This window comes from Cebus imitator, unplaced genomic scaffold, assembly GCF_001604975.1.
Source record: "Cebus imitator isolate Cc_AM_T3 unplaced genomic scaffold, Cebus_imitator-1.0 Scaffold21, whole genome shotgun sequence".
Lineage (NCBI taxonomy): Eukaryota > Metazoa > Chordata > Mammalia > Primates > Cebidae > Cebus > Cebus imitator.
In genome coordinates this window covers 5435028-5447656 of record NW_016107336.1, presented here as the reverse complement: position 1 = coordinate 5447656, position 12629 = coordinate 5435028, and positions in this window count along the sequence as shown.

Below are 12629 nucleotides of genomic sequence, written 5' to 3'. Positions count from 1 at the left end.
GCATCTAAATCATTTCAGTGAGTTGGAGCTTCATAATATGAATGTTGCTCAAAACAGATGGCTGTTTGAGATTTGTGGATGTTTTGTTACTCTGAGATTTTTTTTTAACCCTAATAAAATTTCTGTCCATTAAAGAGTAATAATAGTAGTTAGCATTCACCACAGACTTGCTGTGTGCCCAGTACTCTGCTAAGTTCTTTGCTCACATAATTGGTAATACTGAGTCACAGTTCTGTAGAGAAGGTATTGTCACATTCTGGGCTCGTGGTTAGGATATACCACAGTGAAGACTGGAACCTAGTTCTTGGTTCCAAAGTCCGTTCTCTTTCAACTACAGCACAATCTTGTTCCCCAAAACATGCAGTAGTTAAGACTGTGGAAAGTACATCTGGGGCTTTTCCTAAAGAGTGAAATAACAAGACGTCAAGGTGAAAGGGCCGTCTCGTGTTGAATCACACCATCCTTTCTTCTTTAGCTTCGGAATCCTTCCATACCAAGCCATAGCTATTGTTACAGATATTCTGAATTCTCATTCTGAAATTTTCCTCATTAAAGACATAAATTATGCAATGCATACCCAAACTTTCTTTAGTTCTTCCCTGGACTGCTTACTTTTCACCATCTCAGCCTTCCTTTTACTTCCATAAGTAATAATTTAGTAGCTATAAATTATCTTTGATGTTGCTTAATCCTCAAGTGCTTTCTCTTTCACACAAAATTGTGAACAGAGCCACTTTATTGAATAATGACATTTTCAAAGTAAATGAACAACAAAATAAAATGTATACTACAAATATTGGAAGGAAAACAGTGTCTAGTATATGTTGACTTGATTGCAACTGGATTGAGAGAATATCTTTGGAAACTTCTTTGGGTCCGTGGGAAATTGGGAAGGAAGACTTGGAAATGCTTTGGCTATACCAGTAAGCAAAAAATTCAATCTTAGTTCATCTAAAGGTCTCAGGGAAAATAATTCTTATTCTCACCCTTGGTTAGCATAGTCCTACAGTTGTGTGGTGCGCGATTGTTTAACAGTCCTGAAATTACCAGGCTATGGCCTTTTTCACTTCATAGCTGCTACTGAATCCCTCCCTGGCTGGCTTATCTGGAACAATTCTTATATGAACACAGCGCTTCATATACTTTTTGTATATGAAGTCCACACATGACTTTTTGCTTTATGTGAAAATTCAAGCTGAGCATGGTGGCTCTTGCCTGTAATCCCAGCACTTTGAGAGGCCGAGGTGGGCAGATCACTTGAGGTCAGAAGTTTAAGACCAGCCTGGCCATCATGGCGAAATCCACTGTTTACTAAAAACACAAAAATTAGCCAGGCATAGTGCTGTGTGCTTGTGGTCCCAGATACTTGGGAGGCTGAGGCACGAGAATCACCTGAACCCAGGAGGCAGAGGTTGCAGTGAGCTGAGATCACACCTGGGGAACAGAGAGAAACTATCTTAAAAAAAAAAAAAAAAAAAAAAAAAAAAAAAAAAAAAAATTCACCAGATTTTCTGGATGAGGGATATTGAGACACATATATACCTTAATCTATCAAGTGAGAAGCGTATGCAACTTAACATTTATAATTTCACTGCAATTTTTATTCTAACCTTCACCAGGAATTTAAAGTTTATATATTACTTTTGGAGAGTCTGCAAGTTAAATGATTATTAAAAGTAAGACTCATTTCATGTGGATCTTTAAGGATGAGTGTTAGAAAACAAATATTAAGCAGAAGGAAATATTATAGGTACGTTTCATTTATTAATTTACAAAATATTTACTGAATGAACACCTGAAGTGGCCGGAGTACTGAGTTGGGTGCCATAAAAGGGTATCTCTTATACTAGGTGCATTGTAATACAGTAGAAAAATGAAATTAGGTGAATGGATTTGCACTTAAAATGGAAAGAAACATATCTACAGATGCAAAATAATAGACAATTCTACTTTAAACTTCTACACACTATTCAACATCCAATTTACAGGATAAATTCAAATACCTCATAATAAATAGTACGTTGTAACTAAGAGACTCATTGCAGATTTTCCTTAAACAACAAACTCTTGGCTATACATATGTCGACTATAATTCTTTGGAAGCTTCATCTCTCATTCTCTTCCATACATTTTTTTTTCTTTACATTGCTGACCCTTACCCCAGTCCTAGCCTTTCGTGAATAGACTTGACCTTTACATCACAGAGAAAATAGAAACTGCCTTCCTTCATCTAATCAGCTTTTCCTACTTCCTTTTGTCCAGTGAAGGAGGCATGTCATCGCCAATCAAGGTTCGGCCCTTTCAGATATATTCTGGGGCCTACTCCCTTCACTTTTAGACTTTGCCCCTTGGGTTTTCCCTTTCTTTGCTTTAGGACTTAAATCTACTGTCTTAATGCTCGCTGCCAGTCCTTTCACCTATGTTTCCTCAGCCATTGCTTGGTTGGCAGGAATTCATCCTCTAATCATTTTCTCAAAATGGGCTGATGCGAATAATGTCTCCTGTGTTCTTGCACAATGAAATCTGTTTTTCTAGAATCTTTTAGATGTGAAATTTATTTTAACCACATATAAAATCTTTGGCTTATTCTTTAAAAAAAAAATATCTTATAAGGGTAGATTCATATCTTCAAAGAAGTTTGACTCCTGCCCAACTTCATCCCATCATGAGTGACGATATTTTTACAGCCTCATTCAAAATATTCATTCTTTATTCTAATTATTTCAGGACTTCTCTTGACTTCTCTTGATATTGACTTCTTTAGAGCAATTTTTTCTGGTCCATTGTAAGCCCTTCAAATATGTAGATTCTTATTTTACATTTGAAAAGTTTTCTTGAATTGCATTTTTAAACGCTTGTTCTGTTTTTCTGGTTTGGTTTTCTCTTGATAGACTCTATGTAGATATATTTGATCTCCTTTGCTTGCACCTTATTCCTGTAATTTTGTCCCTAATTCTCTTTATCTCTGTGTTTCTTATTCATTTCATTTGCTGTTGTCACGTCTACCTCCTTTGTCCCTCACTGCACTTTCAACGGTGTCTACTCTTCCTTGTCCTGAATCTAATTCATTAGTCTTTACTTCTGAAATAATTTTGAATTTTTCTTTCAGAATTTCCACCAAATCCCATTTCACCTTCTCCTTTAATTTGTTCCTCATTTCCTGTTGTCCAGTCTTGACTCCTCATATTTCTGCTTTGTATACTTTCATTAAAATAACTGTTACTGTGTGGCGATACTTCAAAGACCTAGAAGCTGGTACTATTTGTACCAGCAATCCCATTGCTGGGTATATACCCAAAGGAATATAAATCATTTTATTATAAAGATACATGCACATCATATGTTTACTGCTGCACTAGTCACAATAGCAAATACATGGAATCAACCCAAATGCTCATCAACGATAGACTAGATAAAGAAAATGTAGTACATATACAACATGGAATACTATACAGCCACTAAAAGGAATGAGATCATGTTCTTTGCAGGGAAATGCATGGAGCTGAAAGCCATTATCCTCAGCAAACTAACACAGGAACAGAAAACCAAACAATGTATCTTCTCACTTATAAGTGGGAGCTGAACAACAGGAACACATGGACACAGGGAGATAAACAACATACACTGGGGCCTGACAGTGGGGTAGGAGGAGGGAAGCATCAGGATACACAGCTAATGCATGTGGGGCTTAATACCCAGGTGATGGGTTGAAAGGTGCAGCAAACCACCATGGCACACATTTACCTATGTAACAAACCTGCATTCCCTGCATATATATCCTGGAACTTAAATTAAATTTCCAAATAATAATAATTGTTGTTATTCCCTTACATTTTTTATTTTTAATTCATGGGATGTTAAGTTACAAGGTTTTTCTGCATCTTGGCAATAGTTTTCTAGGGCATTTCATTATTCTATAGGAACATTTTTCTATTATTTTCCACAGTTTAATAGATCTCTGTATAAATGCTATGCCAGCTCCTTTTTGTTTACTCATATTTGAATGAGTTTGATTTTCCTGAACCAGCTGGACAAAGAATACTAGTGCACAGAAGGGAAGGACTGAGGACATCCAGTGTTCTAAGCTTTACAGATAATGGGTGTCCTCCTCCGTTATGACAGACTATTTCCTTTAAAAATGATGCCTCTATACAACCACATTCTCTTTGCCTTTAAGATTCAAAAGAACAAAACTGGAGAGATCGCATTACCTGACTTCAAATTATACTACAGAAGTCACCAAAACAGTATATACTGGCATAAAAACACACAGACCAATGGAACAGAATAGAGAACCCAGAAACAAATCCACACACCTACAGTGAACTCAGTTTGGACAAAGGTGCCAAGAATATATATACTGGGGGGAAAACAGTCTCTTCATGAAATGATGCTGGAAAATATCCATATGCAGAGGAACAAACACTAGACCCGTATCTCTCACCATGAACAAATTCAAATAAAAATGGATTAAGGACTTAAAACTAAAGCCTCAAACTATGAAACCACTACCAAAAAAAAAAATTGAAGAAAATCTCCAGGACATTGATCTGGACAAAAATTTCTTGAGTAATCACCAACAAGGACAGGCAACCAAAGCAAAATGGACAAATGGGATTACATCAAGTTAAAAAGCTTCTGCACAGCAAAGGAAACAATCAACAAAGTGAAAAGCCAACCCACAGGATGGGAGAAAATATTTGCAAACTGCTCTCTAGTTTAGAGCTCAAACAACTCGATTTAAAAAAACCTAATAATCCCATATAAAAATGGGCAAAACATTTGAATAGATATTCCTCAAAAGAAGACACACAAATGGCAAACAGGCATATGAAAAGGTGCTCAACATCACTGACCATCAGAGAAATGCAGAACAAAACTAAAATGATATAATCTCACCCTATTTAAAATGGCTTATATCCAAAACACAGGCAATAACAAATGCTGGTGGAATGTGAAGAAACAAGAACACATGTCCACTGTTGGTGGGAATGTAAATTAGTCAAACCACTATGGGGAACAGTTTAGAGGTTCTTCAGAAAACTAAACATTGAGCTGCGATATAATCCAGCAATCTCCCTGCTGAATATATACCCAAAAGAAAGGAAATCAGAATATTGAAGAGATATTTGCACTCCCATGTTTACTGCAGTACTGTTTACAATAGCCAAGGTTTGGAAGCAGCCCACGTTCACCAACAGACAGATAAAGAAAATATGGTACATATACACAAGGGAGTACTATTTAGCCTTAAAAAAGAATGAGACCCTGTCATTTGTCACAACATGGATGGAATTGGAGATCATTGTGTTAAGTGAAATAAGCCAGGCACAGAAAGACAAACATCGCATGTTCTCACTTATTTGTTCTCACTTATTTATGGGCTCTAACAGTTGAACTCATGGACATAGAAAGTAGAAGGATGGCTACCAGAGGCTGGTAAGGGTAGCGGGTCATTGAGAAGGAGGTGGATATGGCTAATGGGTACAAAAGAATAGAAAGGATGAATAAGACCTATTATTTGACAGCACAGCAGGGTAACTATAGTCTGTAATAACTACATTTTAAAATAACTAAAAGTTTATAATTGGATTGTTTGTAACACAAAGCAAAAATGCTTCAATAGATGAATACCCCATTCTTCGTGATGTGATTATTACACATTGCATGCCTGTATCAAAATATTTCATGTAACTCGTAAATATATACACCTACTATGTACCCATAAGAATTAAATATTAGAGCCAGGCGCAATAGTGCACGCATGCCTGTAGTCCCAGCTACTTGGGAGGCTGAGGCTGGAGGACTGCTTCAGTCCAGGAGTTCTGGGCTGTAGTGTGCTGTGCCGATAAGTTGTCCACACTAAGTTCGGCATCAATTTGGTGACCTCCCAGGAGCAGGGTTAGGGTTGCTTAAGGAGGGGTGAACCGGCCCAGGCTGGAAATGGAGCAGGTCAAAACTTCCATGCTGAACAGTAGTGGGATCGCACCTGTGAATAGCCACTGCACTCCAGCCTGGGCAAGAGAGCAAGACCCATCTCTAAAAAGAAATAAATAAATAAAAAGAATTAAAAATTAGAAAATTTTAAAAAGAAATAAAATTTTTTAAAAGATTCAGAATGCCTTCTTCCCAGGTGACCCCACAGAATCTTTCTAAGCCAGTCAAATGGGACACATCTCATACATTCCATGGGAATATTCTCACTTCTCACTTTTTGTTGATCTATTTTAGCTTATATTTTTTGTACTCTGCCCCCCATGTGGTTCCAGGCCGTTCCCATCTCCCTTCAGGGGCACACTCTGTTCCAGTTCATCTGGAGTGAGCAGCATCCCACCATGTCCAAATTTGGGGAGGTTCCTAGGACACAGGACTTCCAGTGCTAAAACCAGTAAAGTTCCAGGCAACTAGGAAGAGTTGGTCACTCTGAATGCATCCCTGCTCACGGAAGGTGCCACCCCAGATGGGGCCCTCTGCTCTGGAAGTGAACACTGCTGTGTTTTCTGAGACTCCCACCACCTCACCTGCTGCATCCTCACCTCCTTTCCATTGTCCATGCAGCTCTTTGCCTGCTTCCATTGGCAGGTGTTTGGGGCAGCATGTACACTTAATCTGTAGTTCAAGAATATTCTGGGTCTCGTAGTTTCACTGAAAATGGAATTTGTAGATTTTTTTTAAAATTTGCCCTCTCTCACCACTCCTATTCAACATAGTGTTGGAAGTTCTGGCCAGAGCAATCAGACAAGAAAAAGAAATACAGGGTATTCAATTAGGAAAAGAGGAAGTCAAATTGTCTCTATTTGCAGATGACATGATTATATATTTAGAAGACCCCATCGTTTCAGCTCAAAATCTCCTTAAGATAATAAGCAATTTCAGCAAAGACTCAGGATACAAAATTAATGTGCCAAAATCACAAGCATTCCTATACGCCAATAACAGGCAAACAAACAGAGAGCCAAATCATGAGTGAACGCCCATTCATGATTACTACAAACAGAATAAAATACCTAGGAATACAACCAACAAAGGACATGAAGACATCTTCAAGGAGAATTACAAACCACTGCTCAATGAAATAAGAGAGGACTCAAACAGATGGCAAAACATTCCATGCTCATGGTTAGGAAGAATCAATATCATGAAAATGGCCATACTGCCCAAAGTAATTATACATTCAATGCTATCCCCATTAAGCTACCATTGACCTTCTTCACAGAACTGGAAAAAACCGCCTTAAACTTCATATGGAACCACAAACAACCAACATAGCCAAGACAATCCTAAGCAAAAAAAAAAAAGCTGGAGATATCACACTACCTAACTTCAAACTATACTACAAGGCTACAGTAATCAAAACGGCATGGTACTGGTACCAAAACAGAGATATAAGCCAATGAAAGAGAACAGAGGCCTCAGAAGTAACGCCTCACATCTACAACCATCTTACCTTTGACAAACCTGACAAAAACAAGCAATGGGGAGAGGAGTCCCTGTTTAATAAATGGTGTTGAGAAAACTGGCCAGCCATGTGCAGAAAGCCAAAATTGGACCCCTTCCTTACACCTTAAACAAAAATAACTCCAGATGATTAAAAACTTAAACATAAAATGTAACACCATAAAAACCCTGAAAGAAAACCTAGACAATACCTTTCAGGATATAGGCATGGTAAGGACTTCATGACTAACACACCAAAAGCAATGGCAACAAAAGCCAAAACAGACAAATGGGATCTAATTAAACTTAAGAGCTTCTGCACAGCCAAAGAAACAATGATTAGAGTGAACCAGCAACCAATAGAATGGAAACATTTTTTTTGCAATCTACCCATCTGACAAAGGGCTAATATCCAGAATCTACAAAGAACTAAAACAGATTTACAAGAAAAAACAACCCCATCAAAAAGTGGATGAAGGATATGAACAGACACTTTTCAAAAGAAGACATTTATGCAGCCAACAAACGTGAAAAAATGCTCATCATCACTAGTCGTTAGAGAAATGCAAATCGAAACCACATTGGGATGCCATATCACGTCAGTTAGAATGGCAATCATTAAAAAATTTGGAGACAACAGATGCTGGAGAGGATATAGAGAAATAGGAACACTTTTATACTGTTGGTGGGAGTGTAAATTAGTTCAACCATTGTGGAAGACAATGTGGTGATTCCTCAAGGATCCAGAAAGAGAAATACCATTTGACCCAGCAATCCCATTACTGGGTATATACCCAAAGGATTATAAATCGTTCTTTTATAAAGATGCATACACACGTATGTTCATTGTGGCACTGTTTACAATAGTAAAGACTTGGAACCAACCCAAATGCCCATCAGTGATAGACTGGATAAAGAAAATGTGGCACATATACACCATGGAATACTATGCAGCCATAAAAAAGATGAGCTCATGTCCTTTGCAGGGACATGGATGAAGCTACAAACTATCATTCTCAGCAAACAGACACAAGAACAGAAAACAAAACACGGCATGTTCTCACTCATAAGTGGGTGTTGAACAATGAGAACACATGGATACAGAAAGGGGAACATCACACACTGGGGCCTGTTGGGGGATAGTGGGCTAGGGAAGGGATAGCAGGGGGTGGGGGATTGGAGAGGGGTAACATTAGGAGAAATACCTAATGTCGGTGATGGGGGGTTCGATGCAGCAAACCACCATGGCCCATGTATACCTATGTAATAATCCTGCACAATCTGTACATGTATCACAGAACTTAAAGTATAATTTAAAAATTGGTTTATTGCTCTGTATAATTTCCAAGAGGAGGAGTAGCACAATTCAGACTAAGCCACTACCATGTTTCCTCAGAGCTTAATAGATGTGTTCAGTTGTCTTCATGGAGTTCCAGTTTGAAGAGCTCCGCCTGTCATAATTGACTTTCTTGATCAAGTAAACTCTGCAGTTATGATTATGGTGCTCAGAATAAGCAGACCATGTATGGAATATCCCACAGAGAATGACGAACCAACAAGATGAATTTCAGGCTGTGTATGCTGCACAATACAAAAGCACATGAAAATACATAAAAACATAAAAGCGTATTATAAGCCTTAAGTGCTATATGGATAAAAGTGCTAATATTAATAAGACAGGAAGACTGATAACTCAAAAGTCAGAATGAAAATGAAATAACAGCTTGTATACGGCATAAATGGAATACAACACTAGGCTTAGAATAGTCCTCCTCTGAATACAAAATTTCCGTTTCTTGATTATAGCCAAATTCATGAAGATAAGTATAAGAAATACACAGAGCAAATGCTCCTATATGCAAGTTGTTCTGGCAGATGCCGTTGCATGGATTATTTTGTTTAATCCTAAAGACTCTTCAAGGTAAGTGTAATGAGTATCAAAGAAGTGGTCGGATGCAGTGGCTCACGCTTGTCATCCCAACATTTTGGGAGGCCAACACAGGTGGATCACCTAAGGTCGGGAGTTCAAGACCAGCCTGACCAACATGGAGAAACCGTGTCTGTACTAAAAATACAAAATTAGCCAGGCAAGGTGGTGCATGTCTGTAATCCCAGCTACTGGGGAGGCTGAGGCAGGATAATTACTTGAACCCAGGAGGCAGAGGTTGTGGTGAGCCGACACCGTACCGTTGCACTCCAGCCTGGGCAATGAGCTAAATTCCGTCTCACTTAAAAAAAAAAAAGTGAAAATACCCAAGATCATACATCAAGAAAATGCCAGAACCAGGATGCAAACCCCAGGCATCTTGGGACCAACACCAATATTCTTGTTGCTATACCACTCCATCTCTTTTCAATCAAAGAAAGGAATTACAAGAAGCTCCATGCATGGAAGAGAAACCTTGAGGGAGATAACTTCAAACAGGCAGAGTGGAGCAGGCAGTCACTGGGTTCTGACCAGCTGTGGCAAAAACTCAAGTGTAAATAGTATAACTGCAGCAGGAATACAGACGGAGCAAGAAAGCCGGCAACTATATTTATTAAGGTTTTTAATGCAATTGCTTCAACAAGCTGGAGAGACATTTAAGACTCCAACAACTTGGTGCATCTGGTTTCTCCTCCCGACAGGAGCCCATTTTGACGAAGTGGGAATTAAATTCACAAATAGAAGAAACTAGAATGGTTTATCAAATTTCTTCCTGCTGTTATGAAAAATAATGTTGTGATACAGAATGAGATTAAATCCTTCAAAAATCAAATTTAGGTTAAAAAACAGAGAGAGAGAGATGGGCAGGATAACCAGACTGCCAGAGGGAACAGAAGTATCCTGTCTAATTCTTCGAAAATGGTTTGCAGAAAGAAAGCCTGTTTCTTCATGTCACTGAAAAACTTAAAATTAGAGAAGCTCTAAGCATTTGAAAATCGTTAGCCCATAGCCTCTTCCCAAATTACAGACACAAAGCATCCAAAGACTCGGGTCAGGATGGTATCATCAGAATCATCTTCATCTTCAGTCAACCCTCATAGAGACCCCACTGCGCCTGTTAGCTCTTAGTTTCTGCATAGTGCCCCCGGAAATTGTTAGAGATTGGGGGTTGCAAGCCTTCAGCTTATTGAAGGAAATTGCACCATTTAGGAAGCTAACTGATTTGAAGGTATACATGGCTATAACCAAATATATTAGGGTTGGTGCAAAAGTAATTGCCAATTTTCTCATTACTTTTAATGGGAAAAACACAATTACTTTTGCACCAACTTAATACCTGCCTGAAGTGCACAAATGTTAATTCACTGAGTTCTAACCATTCCGTAAGTTATTCAGTAGGGAAATAAAACATTAACCCTTTATCTCCAGATACTGGTGCATTTGGATTCCATTAACCTTTTTCTAACTACACATCGACTTCCTTTTTCTATGAAAAATTACTTCTACTGGTGATGTAATTTGACCCATAATTGCCTTTTTTGTGATATTTATGCAGGTAAACTCTGACTGAAACCAAAGAGTAAGTTATGTAAGCATTGGAGCCAAACTGACCATCCAGAGGAGGTACTTAACATGTATCAATTCATTAATCACAAGAAAAGGGAAATGTTAATGGAAGGCTTGGAAGAGAAGGAGATAATTACATGGAAAGCATGCAGCATGCTGGAGAAGAGAAAGACTTCATGAAGTATACAAACACTGGACTTTGGGTAGCTAAATGTTTACAAAGGAATACTGAAAACCCAGGAGAAGAGAGGGCAGAGGTACCAGTACATAAAGGAAGCTATGAGAAACATTGACCAGTGTGCTGAGCTACTTGCATACACTGAATTAAACATTGAATTAAAGGCTATCCTCTTCAACAGAACACTCAGCTTCAGGAGGTACACACATGAATAGCAAAGAAAGAAAGGCACATTCCCCAGTCCAGAAAGGGTATCCTTAGAGGCAAATGTGGTGATGGTTGTCAAAGCCAACTACTCTTTTATCCCAGAAAGGAATACGAGACTATGTCAAGTACAAACACAATTCATCCAAGAAAGTAGAAATCAAGCCCTGGTTGTATCTTTAGGCCACAGATAATTGAATGTGCTGCCCTTTCTTCACTCAGTTTACTTCATCTTCGTCTTTCTTGTTGTCTCTAGCCTTGAAGTTTAAGGAAGAAAATTCATATTTACCAATGTGGTAAGACTTCCTATGATTGATGTGTGTGTGTCTGTATCATTCTCCATTTCACAATTTTCTTAAGTACAAAGCATTAATATTGCTTTCATTAAATGAGCAACGATGCTAAGGAAATGACCAATCAGACCATATGGAAAACAGTTTTCATCCTTAAAAAGGTTAATTATCATGTAGACAAACTTTGAAGATGGATGGATTGTAAAAAATTCAGATGAAGCAGACTTTTTCTCTTTATTGATTTTGTTTTCTTAGCCACCTCTTGGCTTTCAGGGGGAATGAACAGTGAATCCAAGATAAGGCTTTTAAAATCAGAGTCCCCCCAAATCCTGTTTGACAGCTTTATGCTTGATACGAAGAAACTCAGAGTTACAATGCTAAGAGGTGGCAGAACAAATGAGAAGCAAGGAATCAAAGGTAAATAAGAGGAAGGCTTTTTTTTCTTTTATTCAATTTCATCAAAGTCTCTAAAGGTTCTAATTTTTAAAACACGTGTCTAACTGCTAACACTGGAATTAAGGAAAGGAGGAGAACGAGATCTATCATAGTCCAAAACTGCAATCAGGGAAATAGGAAGGTCCTGTCTATTTTCCAAAATGGCACCTACTTGTTCAATTTTCTCCTATTCATTTAACCAAAATAAAATGTATTGTATATCTGGCATAAAGTAATCTGAGTTACACATGATAAATAAGACACCATCTTTGAACCTAAAGGAGCTTATAATCAGTTTAAGGAGAGACTCTAAACATTATTATCATATAATTCAAGATGGTAAACATAGGAAGGTCAAGAAAATACTGAATGTAGTTGGAGAACTTATAGTCCAGGACTGTAGACTCAAATATCAACATTTTTTTCACTGTGTTGGCTGCATTCATTGACTTCTTTGGCAATCGGCTTGCAGTTTTACTCTTCACCCTAAATTCTGCAATCTTCTTGAGTGACTTTACTATTTTCATAGCCAATCTCACTTCATGGCTTCAGAAACTTCCTCTTTTACTCCACTTTGGCTGCCATAACA